The following is a 15,383-nucleotide window of genomic DNA, read 5'->3' on the forward strand; positions in this document are numbered from 1 at the left end:
GCAATGTCAATACTCAGTATATACCCAGAAAGTTGAGAGCAGTGACATGAATGGGCTTTTGCATGCTAATATTCATAGTAGCACTATTCCCAATTGCCAAGAGATGTAAATAATCTAGATGTGCATCAACAGACGAGAAGATAAAAAATGTGGTATATGCATACAGTGGAATATTATGCAGCATTTAGAAAAATAACGTCCCAAAACATATGACAATGTGGGTGAACCTGGAGGATATAATGCTGAGTGAAAAAAGTCAAACACAAAAAGACAGACACTGTTTGATCACATTATTATGACTCTGATACAGCTGCCAGTATTTTGGAGCAGCTAGAAAGAAAAATCTGAGTTGAGGTCATGGTAACCCATGACAAGCTCTGGAACTGTTCTCCAGCTGATTAAAGAAGTGCGCTTTGAAAATCATTGCTCTTTTTCTTTCTTTTCTTTGTATATATATGTTATATTTTACAGCTAAAAAAGTGGTTTTAAAAAACTATAGGCAGTTATAGTAATATTAGATAAAATAAATTCCTGAAATAAATAATTGAAAGTACTTAGTAACACAGCTCACTGTTATAGCAAAGTTGATATTTGTAATAACTTTTTACTTAATATTTTGAGGATGCACACAATTTTGATAGTTAGTCAAATAGTATGTAAGATCCTGTTTAATATTTAGAATTCAAGTAACTCTGATAATGTATAGATTTTTTGTTCCATGTTTTATTTTAAATTGGTTTATGAGACATTTGTAAAAACAGACTTTACAATGATTACCTAGATTTTTTAAATATGCCTATGGATAAGCTAACTTAGATATTCATTTTAGGTGTTTAAAATTTCCATATTTTAATTGTAGAAATATTTTCATCTTCATATTTTCCTGAAATCAGGAACATATTTAGTATCATATATCATTACTATAGCAATGCAGATATTTGAAAGAACTTTCTACTTGATATTTTGAGAACATTGACAGTTTTAAAAACTGATCAAATGGTATCTAAGTTCATGTTTAGTATTTAGGATTTAAGAACTTTCCTATCTGAATATGTAGATTTTTTTCTTATTGCATTAATTTTAAATTGGTTTTTGAAACTTACTGCACAAACACAGGCTTTACAATGATTATATGGATACTTTATTTAAATATATTTATATGGCTAAGCTTACTAAGATATCCATTGTTGGTGGTTCTAAGTGTATTGTTTGTTTTCTTAAATAAAAGTAAAAAAGAAAAATTGGTTATGGTGTATAATCTTTTAATATGCTACTGGATTCTATTTGCAAATATTGTGCTGAAGATTTTTGCAACTTTGTTCATTAGGGAAATTTTTCTGTAATTTTTTTTGCATTATCCTTTTATTATTGGTGTTAGGGTGATGCTGGCTTCAATGAGAAAGATTTTAATACTCACCTTATTACCTCTAGCAAATTTATCCTGGATGTCTGGCTCCAGTTAGGATTGACCCCAATCAGATTTTCCAAACACGACAGGTCCAGGACTCATGAAGAGGTGTAATCAGTATCAAGTTTTCCTGGGAATGAGACACAGCAGGGTTCCAGCTTTTTCTGTGAAGTGTCTTATTTCTGAGTACCATAAAATTACTGTAAGAAATGTAGGGAAACATCTTCAAAATATAGTGATAGGTGATAGTATCTTAACATTTACACCTAAAGTAAAACTTTGAAAGAAATAATAGATAGGTAATTCTGCAAAGTTAAATACTTCTGCATGTCAAAGAATTTTGTAAAACCATGAAAAGGAAACCAGCTCACTTGGAGAAAATATTTGGAAACAACAGATTGGTAAGGTTCTAATATCCAGAGTATAAAAATAAATGCTACTGCCATGCTGAGACCTGATTCTATTCCTGGTGCCTGTCAATGTAAAAAAGAAAAGAAAGAAAGAAAGAAATCCTACAACCCAACAATAAAAAAACAAGTAAACAGTTTCAGTTTGTGAGCTGCCAGAATGCCATAAACCAGAAACTGAATGGCATTTAAAAGGAGGAATTTATTAAGTTGCTAGTTCACAGTTCTAAATTTAAGTTGCTAGTTCACAGTTCTAAGGCTATGAAAATATCCCTATTAAAGGAAATCTATAAAAATGTTCAAATTAAGACAATAAGCTGTTATCTTCACTCAAGAAAGGCTGATGAAGTTAAGGATTTCTGTCTCAACAGGAAAGGCTCATGGCAAACATATGGATGTCTGCTAGCATCATCTCCTGGCTTCTTATTTCAGGGGTGCTTTCCTTCATCTAAAAAGGTCTCTGGGTGCATGAGCTCTTGGCCTTCTCTCACTTCCAGCTCTCTCCAAAATGTTTCCCTCTTTTAAAGGATTCCATTAAACAAATCAAGACCCACATTGAGTGAGTCGATTCATGTCTACCTCTAATCAAAGGATAATACCCACAATTTATTGTGACACATCTCTGTAGAGATAATCTAATCAAATCTCGAACCTACAATACTGGATAGGGTTTAAAAGAAACAGCTACCTCCACAATATGAATCAGGATTGAAACATGGCTTTTCTAGGATACAAAATTCCTTCAAACCAAGACATTAGGCATCATCATTGATGCCAAGATCTGAACTCAGGGAACCTCAAACCAGTAGAGTGGATACATCCACACATGCAGAAATGGTGAGTTTGCCCTGGAGTGTTCAGAGGAAGGGTCTTATGTCCCATTGTTTGTGAAAAGTGCTGCTGCCCCAGGATTCTGAAAAGGTGGAGTACATTGCTCAGGAATTAAGGAGCACCTGTCCACCTCTTACTGTTCTGAGAGCATGAAGCCGGTGCCCTGGAGATGGCAGAGTGTCTGGCTGTCAACCCAATGCTTGAAGAATGTCGAACGAGAGAATGGTGATCTCCCCAATGCTTGTAGATATTAAGCCCTTCACCCCAGTGTTTGGAGAGACCTGAGCCTCTGCTAAGCCCAAGGGTAGAATAGGGCTGCTGCTCTATCAAACCTTGAGAATGAACATCATTGTATAGATGTCTTTCAGACTTGGAAATTTAATGAAGAATGCTTTGCATGCTTTCAGATCCGTTTGGGTCTGAGAACCATTTTCCTTCCAGTTTCCTACTATGTAAATAGAAATGACTTATCATGGTCACTCCTTTGTATATTGGAAGCAGATAATGTGTTGTAATTTTCACAGGTTCACTGCTAGAGCAGAAGTTTGCTTTAGAACAATGCATGTAATTGATATTTTGAGACTGTGTACTTAATATTGTTACCAAAATGATTTAAGACATTTGAGTTATTATAATTAAATGATTGTACTTTGCATATAGAATAAACATGACTTTTGAGGGTAGAGAGTGTGGAATGTGCTGGTTTGAAGCTGTTATGTAACCCAGAAAAGTCCATGTTCTTTTTATCCATTCTTGTGTATGCAGACCCATTATTGCTGGGATTTTGGGGTTATGTTATTTCAGTGAGATGTAACCCAGCCAATTCAAGATGTGTCTTAAACCTTTTCTGACAGTCCTAAATGACAGGATAAAGGACAGAAAAGGTTGAGAGAGTTTAGAGAGAAAAAAGCCCCAGTGTAGTGGAGAGAGGAAGTCTCTGGAACCAAAAAATGAACACAGTGAAACCCAGGAGACAAGAACCAGCAGATATTGGCCATGTCCCTTTCCATGTAACAGAGGTTCCCAGATGCATTGTCTGTCCTAAAGTCTTTCTTCAGAGGAGATATCATCCTTAATTTGGACATTTTCACAGGTTTAGAATGGTAAATTTTTAAGCTAATAAATTCCCATTCTTAAAAGCCAGACCATTGCTGATATATTGCATTCTGGGAGCTTTAGAAAACCAAAATATTGGAACATACACAGAAGATCTGAAAGCAGGGACATGAAGATACATTTGCACAATGATGTTTATAGCAACATTATTCACAATTGTCAAAAGATGGAAACAATCCAAGTGTCCATCAAGGAGTAAATGAATGGAGAAAATGTGATATTAACATATGATGGAATATTATTCAGTATTAAGAAGGAAAGAAGTTCTGAAACATGTGACAACATGGATGAACCTTAGGAGAGTATTTTAAGTCAAAAAAACCAGACACAAAGGAAAACTATTGTATGATCTCACTAATATGAGAATTATAATAAGTAAACATAGAGACACAAAATATAGGATATAGAATACAAGGGGATAGAATGAGGCTAAAGAATGGGTTGCTAATATGTGAAAAGCATTTACCTAGGTCAAACATAACTACATGGAAATGAATACAGGTGATGGTAACATGTTATTATGAGAATAAATAATGTATTGTATTTTGTCTGAATGTGGTGGAAAGTGGATGTTTAGAGTCATGTATTCACCAGAAGGAAAGTTGAGGTTAAAGCATGGAAATGTACAACACAGTGAATCCTGTTGTGGATAATGACTGTGATTAACCATATAAATATCAATAAGTTCTTTCATAAACCAGAACTAATGTACTCTATCATAAGGAGCTAATAAGGAAGGGGGTATGGAGGAAAATGTACCTAATGCAATCCAAGGTCTATACTTGAGAGTAATATCTTAATCTTCTTTCATCGACACTAACACACATACCACACAAGTACTAAGGGTCAAAAATAGGAGGAATAAGGGATGTGAGAGGTTTTGGGGTTTCTTTTTCATTTTCATTTCTTTTCTGGAGCAATGAAAATGCTCTAAAATAGAACATTAGGTTGCATGTACAACCACGTGATGATACTGAGAGCCACTGATTTATACATTGGATGGCTCTGTTTGCTATGTGAATAATCTCAAAAAATTGCATTGAGAAATAAACAATAATAACAGTAATGTTAATAATGATAAATACATTTTTGTGTAAAAATAGGGATTTTTCCTGTTTTCTCATTACTCATCCAAATGAAGCCACAAATCTGAAAAAAGGTAAGACAGGATTGTAGAAATGAGCAAAAGTAGATATCTCTCTTCCCAGTGCCTGCCCATCAAAAAATAAATTAAAAATAAAAAAATAAAAATAAAAGTAGATATCTTTCTATACTCTGATAAAAATATCTAGATTTAGATCTTAGAACATACCCACTGTTAATTATTAGCAAATTTCTAAACTTGAGACAAAGGATCCTTTTCCAATATTTTTTTATTGTGAAATACAACATAGGTACAAAACAGCAATACATCTGAAAGAACATTGCAATAAGCAGTTAGAGAACAGATTTCAGAGTATTGTATGGGTTACAGTTACACAATTTTAGGTCTTTCCTACTAGGTGCTCAAACACACTGTAGACTAAAAAGATATCAATATAATAATTCAACATTCTTACTGATTTAAGTCCTACCTTCTCTGTTATAACTCCTCCTTCTCCATTGATATTTCTCCCAATCCTTAGGGGTATTTGGGCTATGCCCATTCTAACTTTTTCATGTAGAAAGGGCTGTTGATAATATGGGTTGGGGGATGAAACAAGTTGATGATCTTGGCGAGGCTAGCCCTCTGGTATTCAGGACTTATTTGGCCTAGTAACCCATCTAGAGGTTGTAGGTTTCTGGAAAGTTACCATAGTGCATGACATTTTGTAGAATCACAAATAGAGATCCAAGTGTTCTTTAGAATTAACAGGAACTAATTTTTTTGGAGTTTGGTAAACCATGGTAAATAGAAATATCTAGCTATAGCTTTCATAAAAGTAGCCTCCAAAATATCTTCTTGACACTGTTTGAACAATGTCAGTGTCTGATACCTTATTTTATTGAATTTCTAGTACCCTTTTTGGTCAGTAAGGCGTGGTTGATCCCATAGTACCAGGACCAAGTGCATCCCTGGGTTTCATATCCGACACTGCCAGGGACTTCCACCCCTGGATGCTTTATCCCACGTAGCAGGAGGGTACAGAGTTTCCTTGTAGAGTCGAGCTTAGAGAAAAAGAGGCCATGACTGAGCACTTAAAAAGGTTTTCTGGAGTATTTTATGCATAACTATATATAGGCTTAAATGTTATGCTACATAAATAAGTTCCACGTGAGCAAGACTCAAGATCAAGGCGTTGGCCTATTGACATTGGAGCCTGTAATGTTTGAGACAGCATCACAAGCTTTCTAGTGGCAAAGCTTAATAGTTTGATATTTTTTCTCCTGTTCCTCAAGGGACTTTCTCAATACTTTTTAACTATCTGCTCAACATACTCTTTAGTGTTGTACTGGGTTTGAATATATTATGTACCCCAGAAAAAAAACATGTTTTAATGCTCATCCACCCTTGTTGGGGAAGCTATTTCATTGAAAACTGATTTGATACTGTATTGCTAAAACTTTTGATTAGATTCTCTCCTCAGAGAGGTGGCCCAATAAGGATGTGATATTTTAATTCTATGGAGATGTGACTTTACCCATTTCAGATGAGCCTGGATTAGTTTACTGGAACTCTTTAAATGAGTAAACATTTTGGAAAGAGCTAGGAGAGAGACTCAGATGTTTGGAGATACTTGGAACCCAGCAGATGTAGCCATGAGATTTTAAACAATCCAGAGCCAAAAGACAGAGCCAATGTAGATGTTTGAAGATCAAGACAGAAATAGTCAGGGTGCTAAGCAAGGACTTACAGAAATCACCAGAACCTGAAGAGAAGAAATCTAAGACCCCATCAGATGCTAAACTAAGAGGTGAAATCCAGAGTTTTGACCCAGAACAGCTAAATGAAGGCCTACAGACACCACATGAGGAACCCTCACAGGAAACAGTGGCTGAAAGCAACAGAGCCTGGGAGCAAGGGACCAGCATATGCCAGGAATGTGCCTTCCCAGCTGACAAAGGTGTTCTGGCTGGCATTAGCCTTTCTTGAATGAAGGCGACCTGCTGTTGGTGCCTTAATTGGACAGTTTCAAAGTCTAAGAACCATGGACTTGTAACTTATTAAATCCACTATGCTTAAAGCCATTCCATTTCTGGTATATTGCATTCCAACAGCTAAACAAACCAATACAGATATATCCAGGTATTACACTAGCTATACTGAACTACAAGTCCTCCTTCATGGCCCCGTGTGTTAAGGCTGTTGAAATGAGCTATCCAAGTTAAAATCAACCATATGCTACAAAAAATAGGTTTTGAACAAAATAAAATAAAAAGTTGGGTTGTTTGTTCTTTTGTTGTTGATTTGTATGATTTCCTTATGTTTACAAGATATCAAACGTTATCTAATACATGACTTCCAAATATTTTCTCTCACCCATTGGCTGCCTCTCCACCTTTTTGACAAAATCTTTTGAGGCACAGAAGCATTTGATTTTGAGGCATTCCTATTTATTTATTTTTCCTTTTATGGCTTATGCTTTGGATGTAAAGTTTAGGAAACTACCTCCTATTACTAGGTCTTGAAAATGTTTCCTTATATGTTCTTCTAGGAGTTTTATGGTGCTAGTTCTTACATTTAGGTTTTTGATCCACTTTGAGTTAATTTTTGTTTATAGGGTAAATGGTTAGAGTTCTTTTTCATTCGTTTGTCTGTTGATATCAGGTCCTGCCATGCCCATTTATTTAAATGAATATTCTGTCTTAGTTCAGTGGTTTTGGGACCCTTGTCAAAGATCAGTTGACCATAGATTTGGTGGTCTATTTCAGCACTCTCAATTCAATTCCATTGGTAAATACTTTATCCTTTGGGCCAGTAGTATGATGTTTTAATCACTGTGGTTTTATAACAAGCCTTAAAATCAGAAAGTGTCATTACTTTCACTTCATTTTCTTTAAGCATATTTTTAGCTATTATTCAAGGACTCTTTCCCTTCCAAATAAGTTTTATAACTATATCTTTTCTATGCATTCAAACTAGGTTGTTGCAGTTTTGATTAGTATCATGTTAATCTGTAGATCAATCTGGGTAGAACTAGAATCTTAACTACATACAACCTTCCTACCCATCAGCAGGAAAGGTCTTTTCACATCTTAAATCCTCTTTGGTATTTTTTTAATCAATGTTATGGAATTGTTGGAGTGCTGGTCCTTTACTTGCCCAATTAAGTTTATTCTTAGATTTTTTTATTCCATTAGTTCCTATTTTGAATGGAATTTTTTCCTTAATTGTCTCCTCAGTTATGTGATTGTTTGTACATGAAAATATTACTGATTTTGCACAGTGATCTTTTATCCTGCCATTTTGCTGAATTTGTTCATTAGCTCAAGAAGCTTTATCATAGATTCCTCAGGATTTTCCAAATGTAGCATCATATTCTCTGCAAAACATGAAAGTTTTAATTCTTCCTTTCTGGTTTGGATGGCTTTTCTTTCCTTTTCCTGCCTGACTGCGCTAGCTAGAACTTCTAGCAAAATGTTGAGTAATAGCAGTGACAGAAGGAAGAGACAAATCTTCATTTTATAGAGAGAATACTTCTCATCTGTTAAGTCTTTTAAAGGCATGCTTTATGTCCTTGTTTCTAAGACTATAGATAAAAGGGTTCAGCATGGGAGTGACCACCATATACATCACTGAAGAAATTGCACTAGCCCTTGCATATTGGGTAGCAACAGAACTAAGATACACTCCAAACCTGTGCCCTAAAACAAGGACACTACTGAAAGATGAGACCCACAAGTAGAAAATGCTTTATACTTGCCCCCGGCTGATAAAATCCTCAAAATGGAGGATATAATCTTAGAGTAAGAGAAAAGGATACCAGTGAGTGGAATAACACCTGCAATTCCAACTGAAAATGTGTCACTCAGTCATTGAGGAATGTGTCAGAATAAGCAAGTTGGATTACTTGATAAAGTTCACAGAAAATGTGGAGAATTCTCAACTCAGTACAAAAAGACAATTGCAAAATCATTACATCAAGTAAAAAAGAGTCCAGCATACTTAATAGCCAGGACATCAGCAATAGGAGACCACAGAGCCTGGGGTTCATAATGACCATATAGTGCATTGGGTGTCAGATGGCCACATAATGGTCATAGGCCATCAAAATCAGGAGCAAGTTGTCTAATCCTCCAGAAACCATGAAAAAATACATCTGGGAGAGACAGTTTTCATAAGTTATGATTTTGCTCTCTGTCTGGATGTTCACCAGCATTTTTTGGGACAGTGGTAGAGATGAAACTGATGTCTTCAAAAGACAGGTTAGCAAGGAAGATGTACATGCGTGTGTGCAGGTGGGAATCAGAGGTGATGGCCAGGATTATGAGCAGATCCCAAGTGAGAGTGATCAGGTACATCATCAGGAAGAGCGTCAATAGCAGGGACTGCAATTCAGTATCTTCTGAGACCCCAAGGAGGACAAATTCTGAAACATGTGTTTGGTTTTATAGTACCATGTGGCTGATGAAACTGCTGGAAAACAGCCCACAGCAATGGACTTTTAGTCACAAACATTGACCAGCAAATTTTAACACAGATGGTATGGATAACACAATAAATTATTATTTGTTTATACATATAGAGCTAAGGCCTATATCTGAAAATATTACAGAAGTCAAGTGCTCCTTATCCTTGATGCCTTTGATGGCCAGTGATGATTCTCCATAATTGTGAACATTTTGGCAAGGCTAAACTTTCAGCTACACATCCTCATAATCTTTATTTTATTCAAGAATCCTTTTGCCCAGTCATTCTGTGTCATGTGGTGGAACAGTTGGGGTAATGCATTTTGATGATGGTAGCACAATTTTCAATTTAGTAAATATTACCAAATTGCACACCTGAAAATGGTTGAATGATAAATTTTGTGTTGTATATAAGTTACTACAATAAAATGTAAAAGTAAATAAATTAATTAATAAACTAATTATTCATTATTCATGGCTAAGAAGATTCAATATTGTTAAGATGCCATTTCTTCCCAACATTATCAACAATTTCAACTCAATTCCATTCTTAATGCCAGCAACATAGTTTGTGTATATTGACAAATTTTTTCCTAAGGTTTCTATGGAAAAGCAAGTTAGCAAGATAGCCTAAACAATTCAGATGAAGAATTAAGAAGATGCAGGATCTATCGTACCCAATTTCAAGTCTAACAATAAAATTATGATAATGAGTGTGGTGTTGGGATATAAACAAACAAACTATCGTGGGTGAACTCAAGTATAGACAAACAGAAATACAGTCAGCCAATCTTTTCCAAGGGAGCAAGAGCAATTCAATGGGGAAAATATGGTCCTTTCAACAAATGTTGCAGGAACAATGGAATGAACACACCCAAAAATAAAAAATAGTGTACACATATTTTATGTATTCCACAGACTTAATTAAAGTGAAATCTACATTTAAAATTAAAATGAAAGCTGTAAAACTTCCAGACAAGACATAGAAGAATTTCTCAGGTCCAATGTTTTGGTGATGAATTTTTGGATATAACACCCAAAGCAGGATGAAAGACAAAAGAAAAGTTATATGTTGCACTTTATTCAAATATAAAATCCCTGATCCTTGAGAGAAAATAATGAGGGAACAGAAAGAAAATTCACAGATTTCAAAAATATTTGCAAAATGCATATCAGATAAATAATTTGTATCCAAAAAATACAAAGACCACTTAACACTTAATAAGAAAGCAAACAGTTTAGAATGGGCTCTAAACTCTATTATAACACAAAGTGTGCACCCAAACATAAGCAAATAAAGATTCATTTCAAGATCAAGGGAACCCCAAGATGGAATGCAACATGTGAGGAATCAATATAACTCTATTACAAATGTATGTAATAACCTTACTGAGGCTATGAGTGGGATAGGTGCTAAAATAGTAATATTGGATATGAATAGAGTATTGGGTTTCTGAACAGAAACCTAAATAAATATGTTGTGCAATTGGCAAATAGGCACAGGAAAAGATGGTCAACATTATTTGCCATTAGGGATTTGCAATATTAAATAGCAGTGACATAACATCCAAACTTATTAGAAAATCTAAAGCCTAAACACTGACAATATCAGTGGCTGGTTAGGCTATGGTGCAATATGAACTCTCATTCATATTTAGGAAGAAAACATAAGGGCACAGAGAGTTTGGCAGTTTCTTGTAAAATTGAACATAGTTGAATCATACAATGCAGCAATTGTGCCTTGACGTGTGCAGCTGATTGAAAACAGAAATTCATGCAAATCCTACACATGAATGTTCATCACAGCTTTATTGTAATCCCCAAAATCTGAAATCAACAAAGATGTCTTTTAATAAGTGAAAGGATAAACATACTCTGCTATAGCTATACCATGGAATGTCACTCAGTGATAAAAATAAATCCTCCAACCAGCCCCAAAGTCAACGATGAATCCCAAACGATTCTTGTTGATTGAAAGCAACCAATCTGCACATGCTACATAATTCTCATTTCAATTATAAAACTCTTTGGATGAGTCCAAATAGAGATGATACAACAATCACTGGTTGCCAAAGGACTGGGGAGGAAGATAAAAGGGTTGAATGGGTGAAGCACAGGGAAATTTTCCATGTAGTGAAACTGTTCTGCATAAAACAATAATTACAGACTCTTGACTTTATGCATTTGTTAAAACACATTGACCATTATAACACAAAGTGTGCACCCAAACATAAGCAAATAAAGATTCATTTCAAGATCAAGGGAACCCCAAGATGGAATGCAACATGTGAGGAATCAATATAACTCTATTTCAAATGTATGTAATAACCTTACTGAGGCTATGAGTGGGATAGGTGCTAAAATAGTAATATTGGATATGAATAGAGTATGGAGAATGAAGGGAAGAGAACTTCACAAATGTACTGTTCACTGGTAGATAAAGTGTATACCATCACAGTGTATGTCAACAATTCTTTTACTTCTATGCTACATACTGGAATGAAGCAGTTAAGTAAATGGATGACAGCTGTGGGAATTCGTTTCTCACTGTGGAGTGGAAGTTACACATAAACAAGGGGAGGAAGAGAAACAGTTCTATATGGGCATGGTTTAGAGTTAGAAACATTGGCATGAACTGTTGTATAGGTTACTATAGACACAGAAGGTTAAATGTAGAGTTGATTATAGACATGTGAATATACACAGGTTGGTAGACACATGTATTTTCTCACTCTGTTAGAGGAGAAGGCCTAGAGGTTCCAATAGGAAGGGGCATTGATAGTGCCAAGAGCTTGGTTTTCACACCTTCTTCCAATAAAATGGGTCCTTGGAGAAATGTCTGACTCTAGGATGGCATCAAGAAATATCCAGAAGAGCCTAGAACATCTTGTAGTGCCAGAAATTAAATAAGTGCTAAAATAAAGCCCTCAATGATAAGCATATCAAAGACATATGTGGAAGAGTTGGCAAGGATCCCATGGCCAAACTGGCACAACTTGAGCCAGGAAATAAAGCAGTATGGTGTCATAACTCGAAGTATAAAATAAATGCCATGAACATATGCAAGCATAAGTAAATTAGTGTATTAACTAATTCATAGAAAGGCAAATCTTCCATGTAGAAGAATTCCAATAATGTAGGTAGATTTTGATCTCCCAAGAAGATTCCAAGATTCTAAAGTGTGGGATTCACAAAGTGGCTTGTTTCCAAAAGTGATGTATGGGAAAGGGGGAAATGAGGAACTTTAAAGTAAGGGAAGCTGGCAAGCACTGTTATTCTAGGTGAACATCAACAGTGATAATTCACGGTCATAAGGTGTACCCTAGATGCATGATGTAATGAAAATAGCACTTTATCTCTGATGTCTTCCTACAAAAACCCAAAATGTCACCTGATTCATGACAAAAACATCAAAGAATATCCAACTGAGAGACATTTTACATAACATCTGCACAGTACTCCCACAGGTTATCCAGGTAATCACAAACAAAAACAGTGAGAGACTACCAATGTCGGAAAGAGCTTAAAAAGTATTACAAATAAATATGATGTGGGATTCTGCATAGGTGATGTTAAGTTTTGGGAAAATGGTGGGGGGTTTGGAAACTGTCGCTACCATTCTCATAATTTTTCTGTAAGCCTAACACTCTTCTAAAATTTGTTTGTTAAGAAGGAAAATTATTAGTGAAATCCAAATCTTCTAAAATTTGTTTGTTAAGAAGTAAAATTATTAGTGAATTCCAAAAACCAAGGAAACAGGTAACTCAGAGCTTCATTCCAGATGTGATTATATACCTTGGACAAGAAAAAAACACTTCAGTAAGTTTTACATTCTTCACCCATTTTTAAGAAGAGTGTTCCCAATTTCATAGAGTAATTGAAAGAATTAAATAAAATGATAAATGTACAATGTCCATTATTGTGCTCAGTAATAATAGAGAATATTTTGTACATTATGATTAAACACCATGCCGAGTCATTCAACAAACCTCCAAACCCACTTCCACTCTGGTATTTTCATATCTTTATCACCTCTTCAGGGATTTAACAACAGAAAGGGACTTTGAGTGAGCTTTTCACAGGGCAAACCTTTGCAAAACATCACCTTCTATAAACCCTGTCCTGACTGACTCTCCAATAATTTCACACATAAATACTGATCTTGTGGACAAAACACAAGGCTCTCTCTTACCTGGCTGCTGCTGAACTGACCAGGCTTATGTTCCACTTTTCACACCCTGACTCTCCTTGTTCAGCAGATATTAACAGCTATCTTTAGATCTCAACCACACCTAACAGTTACATTGATCCCATTTTGTCCCTCTGTCATCTCTTCTTGGTATGCTTCTACCCCTTTCTCCTTCAGGAATGACTCTAATTCCTCCTTCAAAGCTCAGTACAATTCTCAGTGCCCTTGGGAAGCCATCACTAACCTGCACAGGATGAGTCCAAACTTTTGGATCCTTTTCACCAGGATTTCAGTGCCATCTCAGGACACTGCATGTGCTCATTTTTATGTCTCTTGCCCTGCTTAGATTTAATCTCTTTGAAAGAATGAAAAAATGTCTTATACATTTCTTTATTCCCGGAATAATATTTAGTGCTTACTGTGAAGTATTTGATGACTACACGGTTGTGGAATAACCAAAAAAAAAAAAAAAGGATGAATGCAGTTAAAGAGATACTTCCAGTAATTGTACAAAAAATTTTCTTTACATGGTTTCCCTATTGATACCCCTAAAGTTAAAACTAATAATAGGGCTCTCTGGGGCCATAATACGTTGTCCTAACACTTATGAAGATTTCGTGACTCACCCAGAAATTATCAAAGAAGGGTCTGGTGTCAGCAATGAAGATTCTTGTTGAATGAAGAAGTTGGAAGCTCTGCTTCCAGAAGGACAGGAAGATGGAACTCCTTATGAGGTCTCTACAAGTCACAGTTAAGTTTTCTCCTCATCAGTGATTAGTAAATAAACTTACAATAGTGTAGAGAAGCATTTACAGTTTCCAGGGTTTTGGAGAGTTCATTCCCATGAGCCTCATTTATGAGGTATTTTCTTATCTCTTTATATCCTGAGATGTTTAGTTCTCTGGAGGTAAGAAAGAAAACACAATGAAAGCTTGTTCCCATTTTTACCCTTGGGTAAAAGCTCTGGGGTTTCATATTCACCTCTTATCCCAGTGGATGCCTTTCTCCCTGTAGGAGGTCATCTCTCTTTAAGTGCGGTCTCTAGATTTTCAAGATTTCCCATGATGACTTCTCTAAAGCTGATTCAGGAGCGAGATTCTGGGTACAATAAAATATCTTCTGTCTCTTTCATCTGCCTCCTATGGTGTTGGCTTTCATACATGGAGTTACCCTCCCTCAATATTATTTCCTCTTGTTTCACTGTCTCTTCTTTCTCCCACATCATTACTCTATCATTTGTTTTTAATTATTCAAAATATTTGTTTAGCAATGCTTAACTTTAGTCTGAGAATGAAGTCTAAAGTGTCCAAGAGATAAGAAAATAAATCAATGCAACACTCTAAGGTGGTACTGCAATTCTAGTGAAGTGTCATTCCGCATGAATGAGAATAAGCTTTCCCATTTCTGCCAAAAAAAAGGAAAAAAAGGCTTCTGGTAATTTAATCAGGTTTAAATGCAAACTAATTGTTTGGGTTTTATTGACAGTTTAATAATATTAATTCTTACTATCCAAGAACACTAGATGTTTTGCCATTTACTCAGGTCTTCTCCTAGTAATGTTTTTTTTTTTTTCAGTGCACAAACCCTTCACCTCTTTAGTTAAGGAGTATTTTACTCTTTAAATGCTGTGGTGAATGAACTTTTTAAGTTTCCAATTAGGAATATTTTTTGCTGGTGTATAAAATACAATTGATTTTTGCTAGTCAATCTTGCAGCCTGCATGTAGTTGGATTCATTTATGAGCTTTAGAAGTTTTCTTCTGGATACTTAGGTTTATCCATATAAATCATCATACCATCTGTCAATACAGATAGCCAATTGGGTATTTTTTTTTTCTGCATGGATAGGCACCAGGAATCAAACCTGGATCTAGGCATGGTGG

General features: G+C 35.5%; 1 pseudogene; it reads right to left on the reverse strand.

Annotated features, from left to right (window-relative positions):
• Window positions 1-8,383: 8,383 nt before the first annotated feature.
• LOC143672762 (olfactory receptor 7A10-like) lies at window positions 8,384-9,276 on the reverse strand (annotated as a pseudogene).
• Between the last annotated feature and the right edge of the window lie 6,107 nt (window positions 9,277-15,383).

This window comes from Tamandua tetradactyla (genome assembly GCF_023851605.1).
Source record: "Tamandua tetradactyla isolate mTamTet1 chromosome 15 unlocalized genomic scaffold, mTamTet1.pri SUPER_15_unloc_1, whole genome shotgun sequence".
Lineage (NCBI taxonomy): Eukaryota > Metazoa > Chordata > Mammalia > Pilosa > Myrmecophagidae > Tamandua > Tamandua tetradactyla.